Source organism: Notolepis coatsorum (genome assembly GCF_963971535.1).
Source record: "Notolepis coatsorum genome assembly, chromosome: 14".
Taxonomy (NCBI): domain Eukaryota; kingdom Metazoa; phylum Chordata; class Actinopteri; order Aulopiformes; family Paralepididae; genus Notolepis; species Notolepis coatsorum.
Genome location: NC_140178.1, coordinates 77,553,539 through 77,576,338, shown reverse-complemented (window position 1 = coordinate 77,576,338; position 22,800 = coordinate 77,553,539). Strand labels below are relative to the sequence as shown.

The 22,800-nt window shown below is 43.9% G+C and overlaps 1 pseudogene across 1 annotated transcript; it reads right to left on the bottom strand.

Annotated features, from left to right (window-relative positions):
* Positions 1 to 17,112: 17,112 nt before the first annotated feature.
* On the bottom strand, positions 17,113 to 17,625 carry LOC311240971 (ubiquitin-conjugating enzyme E2Q-like protein 1; annotated as a pseudogene). The gene has a single exon. The product of its transcript is annotated as a ubiquitin-conjugating enzyme E2Q-like protein 1 (transcript).
* Positions 17,626 to 22,800: the final 5,175 nt, after the last annotated feature.

Below are 22,800 nucleotides of genomic sequence, written 5' to 3'. Positions count from 1 at the left end.
ACGAATTCTCGTTCATATCTGGGGGATGTTAACGGAATAGATCAAAACATAGGTAGAGGGGTCTCACGCCCTTGGGGTGGGCCACTGAGCGCGGTACGAATGGGACCGTCTGGGTGGCGCCCTCTTTTCATGTTTTAGATCGACACGCGTACCTACCCCCTCTCTTGGAGTGGGGATGTCGGCGTGATTAGGGCACGGGACTGGTTCTGGTCACGCTGGTCCAGGTCAGTTAACCCGTTGTCCGCCGGGGACGCAGATCTGCTGTTCTGGTACCCTGAGGGACTTGTGCTTTTTTCAGGGGGAAAAATGCCGTGTCAACCCGGGTGTCACAGGGTTGGGCGTTATGGAGGCCCTTTGTTGGGTACATGTTGTACCCTGCGCTATCATAAAGGGGCTGGTTCTCCATTATTTTCGCCCCTCTCTTACGCATGGCGAAGAGGGGGCTGTTGGGGTGGTCTTATGGACCTCCTCTGGCATCCCTGTGTGCTTCCCGGTCCGCCGGGCCCGGTCCGAAGTTGTGTTTCGTCGACCCGTAGGCCTGGGATAACCCCGTTTTGAAAACTGAAACACTTGTACTGCGGTATAGCCAGTGTATACCCGCAGGTGTGTTTTGGAGTTTTTTCTTGAGGGGTTATAGGAACAACCACCGCATGTGGTACCAAGAGGGTGGTTGATTCCCTGGTGTGTTGGAGCGGAGTCAACTCCCGGGTTACCCGGTTGAGTGTGCCCCTGCACGTTCATGACGTCTGCCAATCGTGTCAGCCTTCTCTGCCTCGGCCCCTCTGGGTTGGGTTTTTTTGGTGGAGGCTTTGTCATGGTGCGCAACAATGCCAGCATACGCCCCTTTCCGCCGGGGGGCTGTTTTCAGTTGACCCCTTTGGCGCCTGTCTCGTCCGCAGTGCTCCAGTCTCGGGTCAAATGCCTGCTGCCTGGATTGAGGGATCGACCTCTTCTGGAGGTCGTCTCCCCGGTGCGCTGCCTGCTCCCGCTGTAGTGTAGCCTCTTGAGTGCTTCGAGTTACAGCCAATGCTGACTGCCTGAGTATGCCAGGGTCAGTGTGCTAGGCGGCGTGCTAGTGGGGGGAAGGGCCCGCTCTTGGATGGGCCCTGTCCGAATACGCTGGCGATGTGGGGGGCGGTGTCACTAGTGACCGCCTGGTGAGGTCTTGATGTTGTGGCATTGTTGACCTCTCCGGGCCCCCTTTTTCCGGGGGATCCAGTCCCTTCAGTGGGTCTGGGTCTTCCTTCGCGCTCCGCTGCTACGGCCTTGCCACAGGGTTGAGTTTGCTCTTGACCCCGTGATTTTGGGCGCGGTAACGAGGTTTGTTCCTTCCGTTCTATCCTTGGTGGCATGCGGGTTGTGCGTGTGCGTAGTCGTGGGGTCAAGCCACGGTCTGCTCACCCTGTGCGTTGAGTTGCTTGAGTTCCTCTTCGCATGGTCGGATCCGTCTCCCTCCCGTCCTCCAATAGGGAGGGTATCCTCCATTAGGGAGGGTCGGGGGGCTCGGTCCTCCCCGGTCTGATGGTTGTGGGGGGCCTCAGCGGGGTACATTTGTCGAGCTTCAAGCTCCCGCTCAGCTCCCGTTGTGCAGATGACGCTGAGCGGAAGATAGTATGATATAGAATGATAGGTTATGAATATAACCGTAGTTCTATGAATACTAGTGACGCTCAGCGTCTAGACGCTACTGCGGCCCTTGATCTTTCCTTGTGGTGACATTTTTGGGAAGGAGATGAGTGTGTGGCCCCACCCCGGCTTATGTAGGTAGCGGATGGGGGTGTGGTCAGACGGATGTTGGTATGTAAGGGTACATTGTGAGGTTTTATTCAGTGCACGTCACTGGAGTGAGATGTGTGCAGATGACGCTGAGCGTCACTAGTATTCATAGAACTACGGTTATATTCATAACCTATCGTTAGAGAGCTGATAGTATATCTGTAAAAGGGATAAACCTGTGGAATAACTGTATTATTTAAAATGTGTAGTTTGATTCATACATTTAAGAAAATGTTCAAATATAAGGTGATACATAAATATAAAACTTTATTATAATCCTAATTATATTTTATTATAATATAACTATATATTATTATAACTGTGACAAAAATGTAAATGTGTATAGTTTTGTATATTACTGTATATAACTGTACACTATAACTATGAAACCTCCATAACCTTTTGTTCTAGTTTTTGCAAAATTATGTTCTGAATTATGTTTTTAGTTTTTTTATTAATAATGTAATGTAAAAAGGGTAGGCAATATAAGCCTCGGCTTCAGCCTACACCTTTTCGGTCGTTTTCTTAATTTATTTTTTTATACATTTCCTACAATTGTACATTCCTTTGTCAAAGAAGAATTAAAAAGCAACTGAGTATTTCCCAGAGACAGCAGTTATTTTGGTTTATCTATGTAGCTGAACAGCTCAACAGGAATCATTCAGAGGCACAAACTTAATTATTATTCTCTTCAGCGAATATCTTAGTTGTGATATCACTGACCTAGCAAAGCAATTTTATGTTTATAGGCACAGTATTTACTGAGATAAGAAAATGTATTTAAATGAGCTGCTACTTGATGCAGGACAGCAGGCTTATAGGACATTTTTAATTAAAGGATAAGGCTGGTGTAATTTTTTCATATTGTCAACATAGCAGCTCAGGTAGAGCGGTCGTATGGTAATCAGATGGTTCCTGGTTCCATTCTGACTCCCCTTGGCAGTGTGTTGAAGTGTCCTTGAGCAAGACACTTAACCCCTAACTGCTCCCGATGACCAGGTCGGCACCTTGCACGGTTGCCTCCGCCGTCTGTGTGTGAATGGGTGAATGTGAGGCATATGTTGAAAAGACCAAAAAGTGAAGAAATGCAACTACCAACAACTCCTCGTCTGACTCTGGGGAAGGTAGCGAATACATGTATTTCCCAAAATTGTTGGAGCGTTCCTTTAAAACAAGTCCCAGAGCCATAATGTTGGCTTTGGTCAGTATACGTAATTCATTGTTGCAATGAACACAGGCATTGTACGTTTTCCGGGAACTAATGAAGTGACAGTTATTGCTTTAAGTCTGCCTGAGCCAGAACTACTTCTTAAGCATTTGCTGTCACTTCATAAAGTAGTTCAGAGGTCTCTGAATCCTGGCCAACAGGAGTGCACACGCTAGAGGATCGTTGTCATTCTTCTGGAGCATGAGTCATACCTGCCCTCATGCATCAACGTGGACTTTGAACTTGACCTACTTCCACACGTAAGCACGGAATGTAGAACTAGCGTACGCACAGGGAAGTCGGCATTCATCACACGTGCGTACGCAGGCTCTATGGTCCTCCGTGTTGATGAATACCACTTTGTTCTACCGTCAATGCTCGTGCATGATTATCCATATATGGTCATGAAAATGAGGAAACACCCCCCATGGGATGTGAAATAATGGACCGACCCGAGCGGGACTCCGAGAAACTCCACGGAGAATTCACTGCTGTCGAACCAAGAAGACACTATCGCGTATTATGATTTATGGGATAAATAAAAGGCGGACTTGTAAACGGTGATGTCAGATATCAACGGCTCCCTAAAACCATTGCTGCAATTCTGCCTGGACAGCTCAAAATACTAATAAAGACCGTTCGTTGACCACTGTTTGGCGCTGGTTGTGTGTCATTATAACCGTGCTGTATGAATGCCTTTATTAGTTGTGTTCGATTGGCTATATGATTTTTAGAGGCATCTATTTTGTTGTCGGCTAATAAAGACCGCGCTGGAATATGACTGCCTTTTCCCGTGTTGTTTGATTAATACCCACGGATTAAAGTTCTCCTCAATTCTATTCCAAATCGCGATGGATCTCCCGTCAATTTTCTACCTGCTGCATATGATTTCTAGAGGCATACTACAATCTATTTTGATGTCAGTATTGGGTAGCCTATATAAACAATATAATACGAGAGCATAGAACAATGAATCTCACTGCATGTATGATGTATCCTGCCTTTCAATACATGAACTTGAATCCCATCATATAGTCTGTCCACTATCTGCATGGTGTCATTGCAATGCGTTTTCTATTCTTTCTTGTACAGTAAAAAGGGGGAAGAACACTATATTCATATGACTTATTCTGCTTACAGCTTCGAAATTCCACTTGTTTCGTTTAACGTAAAGCCTTTTAAATATAATCAAAACGTTCCCGTGTTTCGGCGGTCTGTGCGCAAAATAATAACGAGTTGAGCTTTATGATTTATGATGAATTGAAAATGGGGGACCCTGATGTAAACAAGACGAAAGTTGGTCTGCATCCCCAATTAACAATTGTATGTACTGAGCTGTACTGTACTGTACCCATTCTGCAATCTGTTAATAAACTTTTCAATCAATCAAGCTACGCGGAGCGCAGTCAGTCAGTAGCCTACACCCCGTATATTCCGATAACGCTATATAAACCATGAATGAATGAATGAATGAAAACTTTATTAACAGATTGCAGAATGGGTACAGTACAGTACAGCTCAATACATACAATTGTTAAGGGGATGCAGACCAGAGAAAGACTTTCGTCTTGTTTACATCAGGGTCCCCCATTTTCAATTCATCGTAACATATATGACATGCTGCATTCATTCTGAGAGAAAGATCTATTATTCCAAATGCTATTTATAGGGTTTTGACCATAATTACACTACTGTTGCTATCTTACAATGAACTATAATGAACTACGGTTCATACAGAACATCCAGTGTTATTATGCACAGAAGCTCATTTCCTTGTTGTAATAATATATTCTACCACTGGGAGCTAGGTACGCCAGGTCTGAAATGTGCGTAGATGTACGCACGAAGTCAAGTTCAAATCGAAATTGATGAATCCCACTCTTTGCTTAGAAATGATCGTACGCACGGGTTACGCACAGATCTGTGCGTAGAACACGTTGATGCATGAGGGCCCAGTTGGACTCCTGTGTCAATGATCATTATAGAGTGATATTATACAAAGATATCATAATATGGTATGTCTTTGCAATTAGAACGGTCTTCCCTGCTGAAATGAACTGCCGTCTGCAAATAAAAGCGACTGTATTCAAATGTAATTTTGTTTGAATCGGAATAGAACACAACCCAGGAGTTTTAAACGCAGTCTCCCATCATTAGTGTGCTGCTCCATAGAGTTTATAAATGCAGGCTAATCATTAGTGCACTGCTTCATAGAGTTTATAAATGTAGGCTAATCATTAGTGCACTGCTCCATAGAGTTTATAAATGCAGGCTAATCATTAGTTCACTGCTCCATAGAGTTTATAAATGCAGGCTAATAATTAGTGTGCTGCTCCATAGAGTATATAAATGCAGGCTAATAATTAGTGTGCTGCTCCATAGAGTATATAAATGCAGGCCTACTATATAGGCATATGGATCCGTCAGTCCCCTCATTAAATAATGACTTTATTTTCTTACTGTACTGTTACTGTAAAAGGTTGTATGAATTAACCAAAGGATCTTAGTGATTTCTCAATATGTGTTGTCTTATTTTAAAAGCTCTCTCCAATTATAATATATAGTATATATAGATATATTTGTCGACTAGTTTGTGGATGGGGTATTTGCCTGATAATCACACTGAATTGCATTGCAAAGTAATTTGAAAGTATAGGTGGGATCTAATGGAAGTCTAATCTCAGCAAAACTAAGCTACTTCACGTGCCGGCTGAATCCTCCCCACTGACCGACCGTTCAATCACAGTGGAGAACGGAGCTGTGGCCACTAACCTAGGTGTGGTCCTTGACGACCATCTGACCATCACATTGCCTCTTCAACTAGAACCTGCAGATCGCCAACACATGGTGTGTTGCCTATGTGAGTGTGTGTGTGCCTATGTGAGTGTGTGTGTGTGCCTATGTGAGTGTGTGTGTGCCTATGTGAGTGTGTGTTGCCTATGTGAGTGTGTGTGTGTTGCCTATGTGAGTGTGTGTGTTGCCTATGTGAGTGTGTGTTGCCGATGTGAGTGTGTGTGTGTGTGCCTATGTGTGGTCTTTGAGCGCCTTGTCCTGGCCCACCTGAAGTCCACCACAGACCCTCTTCTGGACCCCCTGCAGTTTGCATACAGAGCCAACCGTTCCACGGACGATGCTGTGAACATGGCTCTGCATTATGTCCTGGAACACCTGGACACTGCAGGGACCTACACCAGGATTCTGTTGGTGGACTTCAGCTCGGCCTTCAACACCATACTCCCGCACATCCTGGAGCACCAGATGTCCCTGCTGCAGGTGCCGGACTCTACCTGCAGGTGGATCACGGACTTCCTGACTAACAGGTCACAGCGGGTGAAGTTGGGAATCAACATCTCCGATCCCAAGTCCATCAGCACTGGCTCCCCACAGGGCTGTGTTCTGTCCCCACTACTATTATCCCTGTACACCAACAGCTGCGTCTCTCTGCACCCCTCGGTCAAACTCCTGAAGTTTGCGGACGACACCACCCTGGTGGGTCTCATATCCAGGGGGGACGAGTCCGCCTACAGGAGGGAGATCGAGAGGCTGCTGAGCTGGTGCAGCTGCAACAACCTGGACCTCAACGCCCAGAAAACAGTGGAGATGGTAGTGGACTTCAGGCGGAAGGCAGCCCCCCCCACCCCGATCATTCTGTGAGGCACCCCGGTGGCCTCTGTGGAGTCCTGCCGCTTCCTCGGCATTACACTCTCCCGGGACCTGAAATGGGAGCTCAACACCATCGCTCTCAATAAAAAGGCCCGGAAGAGGATGTACTTCCTACGTCAGCTGAGGAAGTTCAGGCTGCCGAGGACCATGATGGTCCAGTTTTACACCGCCATCATCCAGTCCCTGCAGCCACGGTCAGAGACAAGGCCAAGCTGCAGCGGGTAATACACTCGGCGGAGAGGGTGATCGGCTTCCCCCTTCCCTCCCTCGAATCCCTACACTCCACCAGGGCCTTGAGGAGGGCGAGGGAGATCATGGCAGACCCCGCCCACCCGGGTTACAACCTCTTCAACATGCTCCCCCACGGCAGGCGGCTACGGCTGCCCAAGACACTAAAGTCCCGCCACAGACTGAGTTTCTTCCCCTCAGCAGCTCGCCTGGTAAACGAGTCAGGTGTCCCCCTGCTCCCCCCCCCCCTCGATGGCGAGCTGCTAGGGCTGGACTTCTGGATTTGAACTTTGTGTTGCACTGTATCCATGTCCCCAACCACCGCACTTTCACAGTCTTATTGTTGTCTCACTGTTCTGTCCTGTCTTGCACTTTACTTAAAATTATTAATTTACTGTTGTATTGTTCTTAATTGTGAAAAAAGTATGCACTGTAATGTCAAATCACGTTCCATTTTGTACCTGTATAAAATGGCGAATAAAGTAATCTGAATCTGAATCTGAATCTGAATCTGCCATCTTTCTCTCTCTGCAAAAGTCATCTCGTCAAGCTCATAGCAGCAAGAGCAATACAGCGATATTTTCCTTCTCTTGGATGCCTGGATCAAATACCAGGTAAGATTATTATTATTATTTGTTAATTTATTAAACAGCAATGTGTGTAACTAATTTGCAACATTACAGCTATAGCCACAGAGCCATCTATCATAAGATAAGATAAGATAAGATATTCCTTTATTAATCCCCTTGGGGAAATTCGTGACACACACATACAGCTCAACGTCTCATAAATGATATTAACAACAACACAATCATTACATTTTTACAGTAACAATGGCACAGCATAAATTCAACAGACATGTACATTTGTTGACACATGTCAGCATTACAGGAGGCCTGAGACACTGTATGCGATAGTCGGCTGCATTCCACCATGTGAACACAGTGGATCGCGCCTGGTGAACTGGAGGGAGGGCGGAGTGGGGGGGGGGGGGGCATTGGAAATTCGGGTAAGGAATTTGGTTGTGGAGCAGTCAAGGGGGGGCCCCCACCGTCGAGCATCAGAGGCAGCCTACGTATGGCTGTGGCGCCAGATGAGTCACAACAGCAGGTGCGGATGGGGTGGGGGGGGTGGGTGGGGGGGTGGGGGTAGGGGGGGGCCTCATCAATCTTATCGCTTCCAGCTAGTACAGACCGTCTCCTCTTTCCCAGAATCACACATCGCCGGAGAGTCAACTCCTCCGCGTTGACCTTGGCCTCGGTCCGTTCCACAGCAGAAAGGATAAGGAGGGTGTGGGAAGGGGGAGGGGGGGGGGGGGTGATAACATGCAGCTCGAGGCAGATATGCCGCATATAGTTAAAATCAGGTCAATTTTGTCTAATCATCGTCACCATCGTCGTATCCCCTATTACGGTACGGTGGCATTTTTATTTTCACGTCCCTAATTTCCGACGTGATGTCCAGTATGGCCTGTGACCGCGAAAGTTCCTCTGCATGGTTAGAAGCAAGTCTCTCAAGAATTGTCTTCAAGCATGACTGTTCGTCTACATGATAGAGTTCGCCTCTTTCCAACATGGTCTTGGAGCTCAATTGTTCATCACCGCGCAGGGTACTTAGATCAGCGATCTTCTTAAACAGTTCCATAAGGTTTTCCTTGATCCCGGCCAGATCCCTGGCCAGGGAAATCAACTTCTTCCGAATTAGCTTCAGACAGTACCAGATCCAGCAGCTGACGGTGCCCAGGCCGAGCAGCATGACAATTAGAAGATATACGTCCTCAACGTCGTTTATCTCCAGTGGGAAAAAGCATATTGCGAGCCAGGTCCCGTATGTGCACGTGCACATGCTAGATTTGTGAAAGACGCTCCATCACCGTAATGTTAGGTATGTGTGTTCTGCCTCCATGTAGTAGTATTATAATATAATGGAAACTTGTGGAACTAGATAGCCTGTATAGATGGTGCTTTTGTAATATTTTCTAATTGTAACACTCCTCATAATGCATGAGTTGTTGTGCCCTATATCATCTTAGTAACTGTTATTATGTATTTGCCATCAGATGCAGGCTGTACGTGTTAAACACATGGACCGACAGAAATTCATCTGTTTTGAGTGTGGTGAGTGAAACGTTTTGCACAGCGTGCCGTTGGTTCTCAAAATGGCGTCCGCCTTGATAGTTAGGAACCAAATGGACCCTTATTGGTCTGTAACTCTGACGGTGTACAAATGGACCCAACGTCCATTGTACATCGTCAAGAGTTAAATTAACATTGATTTTACAATATAAATTGGGGTCCCAAAGATAGAAATGCCATTAAATGGGTGCCCTTGGAATTAAAATGGTTGAGAATCACTGCTAGAGCCGTATAAATATTGTCTTATGGGGGTCCCTGGCACATCTTTTCAAATGGGGGTCTGTGGGCTAATTGTCAATTTGGGGGGTCCTTGACATGAAATGTTTGAGAACCACTGCCCTATGCAACAACATACTGGGTGTCAGTTTAGGCATTCCCTGCATGTTAATGGAAGCTGTAGGCCTACAGTGCAAGGCACAATCCATTTTCTTTAGGATAGAGTGAACCAATCAATGTCTTAAGTATGTCAATTAAGGCTGTCAATCTTCCTCATATGATCAAATTTTCAGTGGCTATTTTAATATCCCATTTTTATGACATTTTAATTAATACAAATTAAATAAATTGCACAACAGATTTATCAATAAGCTTGTGCAATCTTGTTTTGTCTTCAGTTGCCAAGAAATTTGAAGTTCCTAGTACCTTGGACTTAAAGGTCTATGATGACTCAAACACTGAAGTCGACGAGGAGGCGTTTCAGTTTCTTCTAAAGAAACCAGACCTGGGTGTGTTGGAGATTTGTTCACCCCAAGACCCAAATCCTGAAGGTGAGTTGCTAACATGGAGCCTTATAGCCTCATCCATACAGTCCTGGCTGCTTGAAGCCTTTTTACAGCGCTTCCGGGTTCCCGTTTTGCGCTCTGATTGGCCAGGTCATGTGACATGAGCGCCAATTGTGGGACGGCAAGTTTCTACACTGGTTAAGCTTAGGCACTCTTCGAAGTTGGTTACGGTTAGAGTTTGTCTTAGAGCGTGACGGCAAGTTCTTTCGCCGGTTAAGCTTAGGCACTCTTTCGAAGTTGGTTAAGGTTAGAGTTTGTCTTAGAGCATGGCGATAGAACGCCAGGTAGTTTGCAGGCTGTTCGACGCGGAAATGGGCAAACACACTATTGGGCGCACATGTCACATGACCTGGCCAATCAGAGCGCCGGAAACGCGGATGCGTTGTAAAAAGGCTACACGTGTCCTGGCTAACCTAAAATGTCACACAGGTACTGTATATTTTTGTACTTTGAAATGATCTTATATATATATACGCCCAATGTAATGTAACGTGTGGATCCTTTCTAATCTAATGTGGCCTTTTTACATTACACTTGTCACAAACATTCCTCTCTTTCTAATGTCGTTACAAGCCTAAAGCTTTGTAGGGCTAATTCTAACTGGTAATGGTCTTCTTCCTCTGCGTTGTAAAACCTTTGTATACTCACTCAATAGCGTTTTGAATGAAGTGAACGAGCCAGACGAAGTTCTAGAGTCTTAAAAACAGAGGTTGTGTTTATTCAATCAATAAAACACAATTCAATTATGAATTGAACAGATATTCGAATTACTTCTATATCTAAAAGGTTTCAACTCTACAATCTATCTACTGCGTCGTCAGGTTGTTGATATGCGTTGCCTTGGCAACACAGGTCGTCTGGTTCAATCGTCTGCTGATCTTCTCTGTTCTCGAAACCGGGTGAGTGTGTTCTGTTGTGTTCCGTCTTTCATCTCTCCTCGAGTTCCTCTTTATAAAACAAAAGGCCCGCCCCCGCGCGCGTCGTCCAGTGACGATCGCTAGGGGGCGTCTACCTTCTTTCCGATTGGCTATTCTAGACGTCGGCCATTTTGAATCGTACCGGACGCCATCTTGTCACCATTAATTTCCTTATTTGGTAAGATTTAGTTCTAACTGGGCCGGCCATCTTTAGAACAGGAATAAAACATTTGTCTTTTTAGTTTAACAGCTAAAGGTACTTTGTCGTGGCTTTTATTGTTTTAAACCTAAAGATTATGTCTTAACTTTAGTTTATAAGCAGTGTAGTACTTTTATAGTATTCCATAGTCTCTAGTATGCATAAATGGGTCTATTTGTCTGGTTTCTAACAAGAACAAAGGAATCTATTGGTTCTATTTTTTAAGTACAAGGTTATCCTATTATTCTAAGTATGTTAAATCAAATTGCAATGTTTTATCTCTATTTTAAACTCTATATTTTGCTTAGATTAACTTAACAATGGTTTATAAGTGTCCTGTTTAGTCTTGAATTGATCAGTACAATTTATAAACAGATTGATTCTATTTTTCATACTTAATTAATATTAGTTTTGGTTGCTGTTTTCACAACTTTTGACCAAATGGTTATTCCTCTGTTACAGGCAAACAGGAGGAACTTTAAGAATAGATCCTGTCCCCACTATGACACCAGATGGCTCTTTGAAGTAGACTAACAAATGGCCGTTTCAAACTAGTTTACTCACAATCTGCTCTCCCCTCCCCTGTGTCTTCTACAGACCGGCGGAGGTTCAATATAGATTCTGTTTTGAAGCTAATCTAACACCCTTATCTTCCAGTCTCCTGACCAACTCTATTCAGGCCTTGCTTACAGTCAATAAAGCCATCTGTTGAACTGTTACTTCAGCAGGCTAGATTGCAGTATCAGGTCTTTTGTCTCTTGTAGACCCGAGTCCTGTTACTTAAATACAGGGTGTGTGACCTCTGGTAACCTCTGTTGGTACCAGAGAAACACTTTAGATTTGAGCTCATTCAACTACTGACTATACCTCAGTGCAGACTATACTATTGATTACATTTAGTTATTTTACCATTTTAGCTTTATCATTTGATATTCTTCTAAGAAACTCTTACCTTCTGTACAGTATAAAATCATCTTTCACTCTCCCCCCTCCCTCGTTAGACTTTTCCCCAGTCACACACACCGTCAGTTATTTTTAGGACCTCATGACTATGGAAGGTAATCTAGACAAAGAATTGGCTTCCAATGTTATCAGCTTTTTTTTGTTTTATGACTATATTTATCGTGTTCTTAGATCAATATGTCTGTTTGTGTAATTCACTCTGAAAGAAAAAGATTATTACATTACACCAAAAAAGATTAACATTCTAAGAAAACTTTTTACAAGAACTTTACAAGAACTTTTTACAAGACCAATGTCTCAAATTTTAACACAACATATACTCCACCCCCCTTTGAGAGTGGAATCTCATTTCACAATCATACCTTCTCTCCAGACAGTTCTCGGTCCGGACAGCTCAGCTCTGACGGCCTTCACCAACAATTCCTATACGAGAGGTCACAAACCATATTTCCCTTAATCTTACATCTTTCACACACTCTGCCAGCCCCTTACAAGCTGTCAGAGTCCCCCATAAGACAATTATCAATTACACATGTCCACACCTTACATTAAAACTATTTGGCCAATGACGACCAAAATTATCAGAGCTCGGCTATGTACAGATAACCTTGTTTCCCCAACTCTCTTCACACCCCAATTTGTGACACAACCTCCCAGATTCTACATCTGGACCCTTAATGAGTGGAAAACAGAATCATGAATTAGCTCTCATCCATCCCTCCATTTCCAGCTCATCATATACATTAGACTCTTCTATCAGTCCCGCTATGTCACTCCACCAATCTGTACCCTGACCGACGAGAGTTTGCCTCTCAGCCCGCCAGTATCTAAGAAAAAGAAAGAGAAAGGAAAAGAAAATAATCGAAAACAAAAATTTAAATATGAGTGTCATATCACGCAACACAACTCACAATTTCTTCATAAAACAAAATCAGACTTCCATCCAGAGGCATAAATACCCCTGTAAAAACTAGGAAAGAAATAAAACGAAATAAAACAATATATATATATTCTCTCATGATTTTTTTTTTCCCACCCTTTGATCAATCTATCTACTGATCAAGCATGAATAATTACTACTGGTCACTATCTGAAGTAGTACCATATAATTTCACTGTCTAATATTATATTGCTCCAAAAACCTGTTTTAAACCACCTTTTTGTTAATATGATTAGTCATGCATCGCCAGTTACTTCATCTCCTTACATCCCACTTACCACTGTTAGTCTTCCACAGCCGTTTTAGTAACTTGCACACATAATCTAACATCCAACTTATCTATATATATATTTATTTTTCCCTTTATCCCTTCATTTTCATTTCCTATATATATATATATTTTTTTTCAGTCTAATATCTATATCTATTTTCCTGAGCATCATAGCGTCTCCTGTGCATTTCCTCATCATTCCTTTCAGCCTGTGGCCTCTGCAGACACAACCTTACCACCTTGCAATTGGTTTGATAATGACCCACTATTGGTCCCTCCCCCAAGTTTGACTCTGACAGCTGACACCTCCCAATTTGATTATCCGGGCCCAGGTTCTGCCGCTGCCCCTCGGGCCTGTCCTTGGGAGGGACCTGGAAACTCACCCCTCCCGTGGTACCTGTCACAATGCCCTCGCTGCTCAGCTCCCCGTTCAGGTAACGGAGCATGTGGCATCTCTTGGTCATGTATCTCTCGTCTTGCAACCTGCATCAATATTCCAAAAATCATAGTTAATTTTAGCCATAATTTTAGCCTGTTCATCTTGTTCTCGCTCTCGTACTTCCGCCCAGTGAGCGGCTTGGTCGATAGCCAGCTGCCTCTTCACCAGGTCTCTACGGACTGTCTCATGTCTTTCGAACGCTTCCACGAACGCTCTCTGTCGTTCTTGAGAGAGGCACGTTAGCCCCTCTTCCTCCACCCTGGCGCTGGCTGTTTGGCTCCCCGTCACCGGGCCTCGCCTCTCGTTCTGGCTCTGGTGTTGGGGAAAATCTGGACAAGGGGAACTTGTGGGCTGAGAAAACTGTTCATGTATTTTCCCATACCTGTCGTCGGTCCCACGTCCCCGTGGCTCCGAATCACTCTCCTCTGTTCCAGCCGCAAGGCCAGGGTGGGCCTCCTCTGACTGCCTTAAAAATGCAGCCTTTCTCTGTCTCTTTGTCATTTTGTAGTTACCTGAAGTGGTTATTCCAATCTGGATTGGCCCCGTCGACTCCTGTTCGACGGACACTGGATGGAGTAAAACAGTTGTCTCTGTTTGTCTCTCCTCAATGACCCCCTGTGTTGGAGTCAAAGTCATCATTTCAAGACCCTCCACCATGCCGCTCACAGGAAGAGACTCCATCATCTCCAAATCAATCAGGTTAATTTCAGTGGTCATTTCTATCTTGGGAGTGTCTGCAAAGGTATTCGGCTTACACCCACTATAGTCCTTGTATTTGCCTGCCGCCCTTCGTGATTTCTTTTTCTGCTTTTTGTTTTGGTTATGCAGTCGATAGCGACCTCCTTTCTTCACTTTCTTACACTTCAATACAAGTTTTTGTAAAGGCCTGACATTTTTGGCCATTTCTTTTTCACCTCCACGGTTATACTACCTGTTATTGAAATAGACAGATTGTCAACACTTGTTATTGTTATCTTATCTAAACCTCTAGTTGCTCCTAACAAAGTTTCACCAAGGTGAACTTGCTCTATATTTGCCATTCTCACACTTTCAACCACTCATGCAATATTACCGTTTGAAAAAACAAGTTTCTCTGTGTTTACTTTATCTATCAACTTGAGTTAAAGTCACTCACACTCTCCTTGGGAGGGACCTGGAAACTCACCCCTCCCGTGGTACCTGTCACAATGCCCTCGCTGCTCAGCTCCCCGTTCAGGTAACGGAGCATGTGGCATCTCTTGGTCATGTATCTCTCGTCTTGCAACCTGCATCAATATTCCAAAAATCATAGTTCATTTTAGCCATAATTTTAGCCTGTTCATCTTGTTCTCGCTCTCGTACTTCCGCCCAGTGAGCGGCTTGGTCGATAGCCAGCTGCCTCTTCACCAGGTCTCTACGGACTGTCTCATGTCTTTCGAACGCTTCCACGAACGTTCTCTGTCGTTCTTGAGAGAGGCACGTTAGCCCCTCTTCCTCCACCCTGGCGCTGGCTGTTTGGCTCCCCGTCACCGGGCCTCGCCTCTCGTTCTGGCTCTGGTGTTGGGGAAAATCTGGACAAGGGGAACTTGTGGGCTGAGAAAACTGTTCATGTATTTTCCCATACCTGTCGTCGGTCCCACGTCCCCGTGGCTCCGAATAACTCTCCTCTGTTCCAGCCGCAAGGCCAGGGTGGGCCTCCTCTGACTGCCTTAAAAATGCAGCCTTTCTCTGTCTCTTTGTCATTTTGTAGTTACCTGAAGTGGTTATTCCAATCTGGATTGGCCTCGTCGACTCCTGTTCGACGGACACTGGATGGAGTAAAACAGTTGTCTCTGTTTGTCTCTCCTCAATGACCCCCTGTGTTGGAGTCAAAGTCATCATTTCAAGACCCTCCACCATGCCGCTCACAGGAAGAGAGTCCATCATCTCCAAATCAATCAGGTTAATTTCAGTGGTCATTTCTATCTTGGGAGTGTCTGCAAAGGTATTCGGCTTACACCCACTATAGTCCTTGTATTTGCCTGCCGCCCTTCGTGATTTCTTTTTCTGCTTTTTGTTTTGGTTATGCAGTCGATAGCGACCTCCTTTCTTCACTTTCTTACACTTCAATACAAGTTTTTGTAAAGGCCTGACATTTTTGGCCATTTCTTTTTCACCTCCACGGTTATATTACCTGTTATTGAAATAGACAGATTGTCAACACTTGTTATTGTTATCTTATCTAAGCCTCTAGTTGCTCCTAACAAAGTTTCACCAAGGTGAACTTGCTCTATATTTGCCATTCTCACACTTTCAACCACTCATGCAATATTACCGTTTGAAAAAACAAGTTTCTCTGTGTTTACTTTATCTATCAACTTGAGTTAAAGTCACTCACACTCTCAGATTTGGTGTTGGAATCGTCAGAACTGCATCTGTCCTCGCCCAGTACCTGTCAAGACAAAAGAACAACACCTGCACTTAATGTCAGCGCCTATTTCCCTCTTTATTCCATTAATATTTTACTCATGGAATGTCGGGCTTCTCTATACTAATAGAACTATTGAGAGCTAGTGCAATTTATTTGAACACAACAACACAGCCTTAGCTTTGTTTTCTCCGTTGTCCCATTTGAAAACAGTGGATTTTCCAATCACTTGTCGTGTATTCCACACGCGAATCTCAGAGGAACACAAATTTGCAATCTCTCCGTCTGTCCTGGTAGCTGTTGGTCACTTAGAACAATCAGAATTAATATCACAACAGCCTATCATTTCTAAACTTCTGGTGGATATTCGTTATTTAGCTGTTAAAAACTTGGTCCTTTCTTGATGATTTGTCATATAGTTCTCATATGTTACTTTGAATAACATCATTAACTAAATGACTAACTGCAACCTTAAATGTAACAATTTCTTTGTGTTTGTTTGCTTTTCAAATCCTACTATGGGAAATCAAAAATGTACTTCTCTCTACATTACAATCAACATTTACATTTTAACATCTCCTCACATACATCATACAACATCATTTTCATAATTAATAAACACTTCTCCCCCTTCAACACCAATTTTGGTGTTAACCTCTTCTGCCACCACCTTAACGAGGAAAAAATAAATGTTCAGCGGTTTATACCACTAAGTCCTCGTTCTTCATGTAGGCGTCCAGCCGACTGTGTCATAAATCACAGACGCCAGCACCACACTTTAGTAAAATCCCTACAGACCCTTGACTCCTCAAAGGCCTGTCATCTCTCAGCCTAAAGCACCTCCTCTCACTTTCGAACCCGAAAGAAAACCCCCTAGACTCTTCGCCAGGATTTCTAAGATCCACACAACTTTCAACCATATCAGCACCTAAACAGGCCAGCGCCCATATGGCACCCCAGACTCACACTCATAATAACAACACTTCTATCCAAAGAAAACACACACACGCCCAGTGAGACTAGTCTCACCAACCCAATCCAACACAAAAAATATTAATTCAAATTTCTATCGTATTTGCCATTTCTTTTTTTCTTTTTTTTTATATATTTTTTACTTTTATTATTACCATGCCGGGTGGAAAAGGGGGGGGGCACTGAAAAGGGAATTGCAACTCATAATAGGAGGGGGGGAGTAGGGGGCGTCTCTCAGCCTTCGGACACTGGCGGGGACCTCCAGCCGTACTCCTCGTGGGTCTTTACCGGGGACTTAAAGGCTGCCTCCGCTACCTTGCGGCTGAAGTCCTTCTTGGTCTTCACAGCTTTTCTGCAGATTCGTCCGTGCCCTATTACGAGGCTTACGGCAAACTACCTCATAATGGCCTCCACGGTGTAGGCGCTGGACCACCCGCGCGGGGTCAACAGCTCCATGCATATGGCCCCACCGTCTAACACGTAGCCGTTCTCCAGCCGCGGGGCGAGTACCCGCATGAAAAGCGGAGAGAATGGGAAATTATCGGGGAAAGAGACATTCAACAGTATGAACTCTGTGTTCGTTTCCTTCATGTCCTGCCATAACGCAGAGTCAATGTCTACCTGGTGCAACTTGACATTCCAGTCGAAGAGGTTGTCCTCGACCAGCTCCACCGTTATAAAGTTGTCACCTAGCCGCCGGATTCCCTGGAGCTCTTTCATGAGTCTCCGCGTCCGGACCTGGGTGCAGTGTTGCCAGCAGTGATGCCACAGATTACTTGTAAAAGTAATCCGATTACTGATTATTGATTACTCCTTTAAAAAGTAATCCAAGTTACTTTACTGATTACTTGATTATCAGAGTAACTTAGTTACTTTGAAAGTAACTAGGTTACGAAGTCGTCGTCGTTCCCCCAACCGTTTTTTTTAAACGCTTTATTGAAAGTGCATAAATTGTTTTTAACTTGTTTCTCTGCACATAACGTAAATTGTTAAACTAGTGCTTCAGCTTCTGTACCATCAAGTATGGTAAAGCAACAGTCTATGATGCTCACAGCATTAGAGCAGCCAGCCAGTGGTTTTACAAAACCAGTGTATCCATTCACATCTAACAAATGCAGGCTGAACTATTCAATTATATCAACTGTAACTATTAAATTGTTTTTATAAATGTCTCTCTATAAACATACAATCAGTCTCTCTTTAACATGTAAATTAACTGTAAATCTGGCAAATAAGAGCTTTTGCTCTGCCACCATCAAATATACATTAATCAAAAGGGAAAGAAACAATCTCTCTCTTTTGCTGTTTGGCTGGCCTCCGAGTCCTCCTGTACCTACTAGTCGAAGCGTCGGCTAGTGTTGTGATTCCAGATGCTTTCAATGCAATTGGATGTGCTGTTTTTAGCGGTAGACAGTATTTTGTTTCCTCCGCATATGAACGTGAAGTAGTGACTGACGAGCGTTTTGGGATGGAAGTCTGAACAGAAACTCACTTTTAATTTTGCCAAGCGTTTTGGGGTGGAATTCTCCGACGACGGAGCCCTGCTGTCACACGATTGGCGCATATGTCACATGACATGCTGTGAAGACCCGCCCTACTCTGCCTCTGATTCGCAGACTGTGGATGGGGAATGTGATTGTACCAAAGCAGAGTCACTCACAGACAGAGTGTCCAGTCACGCCGCGGCCCGCGGGACACATTCTTGTGTAACCCTTTCACTGCCACACTACGTCACTCCCAAAAGAAAAACAGCTCAAAATGTATTTTTGACTGTCGAAAACGAAATAAAATACTGCATTCCGCCTGCATTATGAATTTATGATGAGATAGTAACGAAATAGTAATGCACAGCCACTTGGACAAGTAACTGCAATCAGATTACTGGCTTTTAAAGATTAACGCGTTAGATTACTATTTTCGGGGGAAAGTAATCAGATTACAATAACTGGTTGCCAGTGAGGTGCCGATGGCGGTGCAGAGGGTGCACTGGTCGCTTTCACCCTGGCGATCACACCTCCTCCTGCCATTTGCTGTTTCTCCTTCGCACCTTTCACCATCTTTTATTGGTCAAATCAATCGTGCATTAGTCAATTTCGGCGATTCGTTCCTATATAATTCACTTAATGACACTTTAGGCAACATTACTCAACTACAGTACTAATGAGACAACTACAGTATGTAAGTAGCATACCTATTATTATTCTCCATTCCAGTCGATCCTAATGAACATGATCATATCACGGTGCGCTCACTGCGTTCGAGAGAGGGAGAGAAAGCGAGGGAGAGATAGAGAAAGTAGCGGGAGGGAGGGAGAGTTAAGGAGAGGGGGGCTGGTAACTTGTCTGAATGAAAAAATATACACTATGAACACTACAATCAGAACTAGGATTAATAAACAGATTATTTCGTATTACTTGGTCCAGTATAATAAACAGGGCTTAAACCTTACTTCAGCGTTCGCTGCACAACTTAACTCAAATTAAACACTACTTAGATGTGAGAAATGGTTCCTGCATGGGGATTTAAAAAGTTAACACTATACTTCTAGGCCTTAATGTAAAGGCATCAATCAAAAAGTCTCTGGAAGGAGATGGGAGGAAGGGGGGGCACATTTAACCAGGAATGGCGTGTAGGGCGGAGAGGGAGGGAATACTGGAAGCAGTCTGTTTTCCCTCCAAAAGCGATGTCCTTTGTTCTCCTGCTGACCTGCCCGCCTTGAGTGTGGAATCGATGGTGGAGAGGTCTTGTCCTGTCGGTTGGTTGTTCCAGAGTTCCTCTCCCCCATCACACCTGGGATCTTATAGCCAAGGCCCAGTGTCTCGGAGTTGATGACATCATCACATTATTTCCTCCAATCACAAGCCTGCTAAGCTGGCATTTGAAAATAGGGGTTTGGCTTATAGGCCAAACCCCCTTCACATTTACCCAGAGAATATTTTCCCTATATTTTTTACTTAAACACATTACTTGACTTGTTAATACTTTGATGAACCTCAAGATATATTGATTACATAAACACAGATATATTTCTTTATCACTAAGTCTGCTGACTTTCAGAACATATCTAATCATTCTGTTAGCTTAATAGAATACAAATCAATACCATATAGAACAATATAAAACCATCAATTAATCAAATTGAACATAAATTGGAAACAGCACAGACACATTAACTAATTGTCTAATTTAAGTATGACCAAACCTAATTATATTTTAACTTACTTCAATGACTTAATTCAAGATTACAAGTACAATATACCAGGAAATAGTTAGCTTGTTTGGAGATCTTCTCTGTGTGTGTGTGTGTGTGAATGTGTGTGTGTGTGTGTGAATGTGTGTGTGTGTGTGTGTGTGACTATGTGTGTGTGTGTGACTATGTGTGTGTGTGAATGTGTGTGTGTGTGTGTGAATGTGTGTGTGTGTGTGTGACTATGTGTGTGTGTGTGACTATGTGTGTGTGTGTCTATGTGTGTGTGTGTGTGTCACAGGAAACTCCAGCGAGATAACATGTTTACGTGACCTTTTGGTCTTTTGTCCCGATCTTACAGAGCCCATTGTCCTAAACTCTTCCCAGGCCATGGCAGATGGCCCTTGGGTTCCTGTCATTTGACCACTCACTCCATATGTAAATCGACCTGTGTGCCTACAATGGCAATCAGTCTATGTAAACACACACACAATCTATGAATTATTGTTTTGAGGGCCAAGTATTTCTACACATTAGTTAATCATGAGATCTATGTTGGGAATTTACCACAGTTCCCCACTTGGATAGTTTACCTATCCTTAATATGTCAAACATAGATATCAATTTCTACACACTACTATCTAGATAACACTTAAGACATTTTATTAGGATAAAATATATATCTGATTTGCCACACTCAGATCCTAAAATTCAAATTAGCCATTTCAGTTTATGATCGTGTGCACAGTCTTTAACAACTTGTTCTCGTACCAAGATCAATTTCCATTGGTCTCAACTGGGAGTTGTCAAATTCTGACTTGGAGCATTGAGGAGGGGGGGTCTATGTTTTCTAGATTTGACCCGGCCTCCTCTTTGTTGCTCAGAGCTGATGCAGTATCACGACTGCTGGGTGCAACTCAGAAAGCAAATTGCCTTTCTATTACACCCCATCTTCTGTCAAGAACATCTTGACTCGTGTTGACCTCTATTAGGGGGTAGGACCCCCTGCTGTATCCTCTAATGCTGTCACAGCGGTGGGGAGGTCGTTGCTGGCTGCTCAACCCCCGTTGACCCTCGGATTAGTGGAAGAGGTTTGTTTCTCCTCCCCTCCGCCTGGTCGTCGATAGGGGCGATAGCAGCTCCCCCCCTTCGCTTGTTGACCCCCTGGTCAATAGTTGAGGCCTTGCTTCTGTTGACAGCCGGAGTTGTTGCTGAGGCCTAGCCGCCTGTCTCCTCGTTGGTTGTCTGTCGTTTCCCTCTGAAGCCTCAAGACTCGGTCACTGCGTTGGCCAAGACTCTCCCGGCCCGAGAGGTAGGCGTCTCCTGGTTCTCCGCAGTGTTGTGGCTCCCCATGGAACCGCTGGGTAGACACTAGCCAGTGTCCTGCATCAACAGTACCGATGGAGTCCTCGGTCTTCCTTGTACCACTCTCTGATGACTGCGGATTCCCCAATCTCCCATCCGTATCCTGCAGTGAATATATATCGCTTCGGGGGACAGTGCAGGTCACTTCTACCACAACAATTGATTGAGAATCCATAATTTCCATAATTTTCCTCCCTCAGACTCTCTTTACTGGTCTGAGCTTTGACAACTTTCTTTTCCAAATCATTTATCTATATATTTCATGGCTTCTAGATCATAAAATTTCAAAATTCTGAAAAATTCACATGGCTCTCATTATATTATGCTGTCAAAACAGTATACTCCTCCACCTCTCGATGTGGAATACACATTCAAACATTGTTACCGTCATCCTCTGGACAGCTGCACCCGGACCGGACGGTCAGCACTGACACCTCCACTCTCCCAGTACTCCTGTGTGTATGGCAACAAATCACAGTCCGCCTTAAACACACATCTTCCACACCACAAGCCAATTATCAATTGCACATGTTCACACCCTACACAAGACTAATTTGGCCAATAGCGACCAAACCTATTGAGCTTCATTAATGTACAGAGAATCATGCTTCCCAACACTTTTACCAACCACGACACACCCCCAGCCCCTAAAACTGGGTATTCAATGGGCGGAGAACAAAAATCCATAACTAGCTCATGTTTCTTCACTTTGTTCCCAGTCCATTTTACAGACATATACTACCCCGTCCTGATGTGTCGAGATCACTCCCAGCTTGCCAGGTACCCTAAGAAAAAACACACAGAAAGAAAGAAAACAGAAAACAAAACACAAAGAAAACGCTGCCAAACCAATAAACGAAAAAATAAACCAAACTTGTGAGCTTTTTCTTTTTTCTTCTGAGCTCATCTTTAACTAAGAAACAAAAAGGGAAATCAAATGAATAAACAAACTGTACGCTCCCGGCCTAAGTCAGGAATTGCTCGTAATACACTAGAAAAGAGAAGTAAAAATAAAAGTAAATAAACACCTATCCTATTGCTCATAACTGTTAATACGCTTCTATCAATACTATAAAATACTAGAAACAACTATGAGTCTTTTCAATTTCTTAATCATGCAGTCCACCCTTTGATCAATCTGAATGTTGACCAAGCATGGATAATTTACTGATCACTAGCTGCCGCAGTGTCACATCCTCACACTGTCTAATATCGATTAACTGTTTAACATAATTTGATCCTCCTGTTAGTCTGATTAGTTCACGCATTTGTCAGTCACTCATACATCCGTTTTTAGTAACTTTCATTCATAATCTAATCACCTAACACCTCTATTTTTTTTTTTTTTTTTTTTTATTCTAATCTAATTA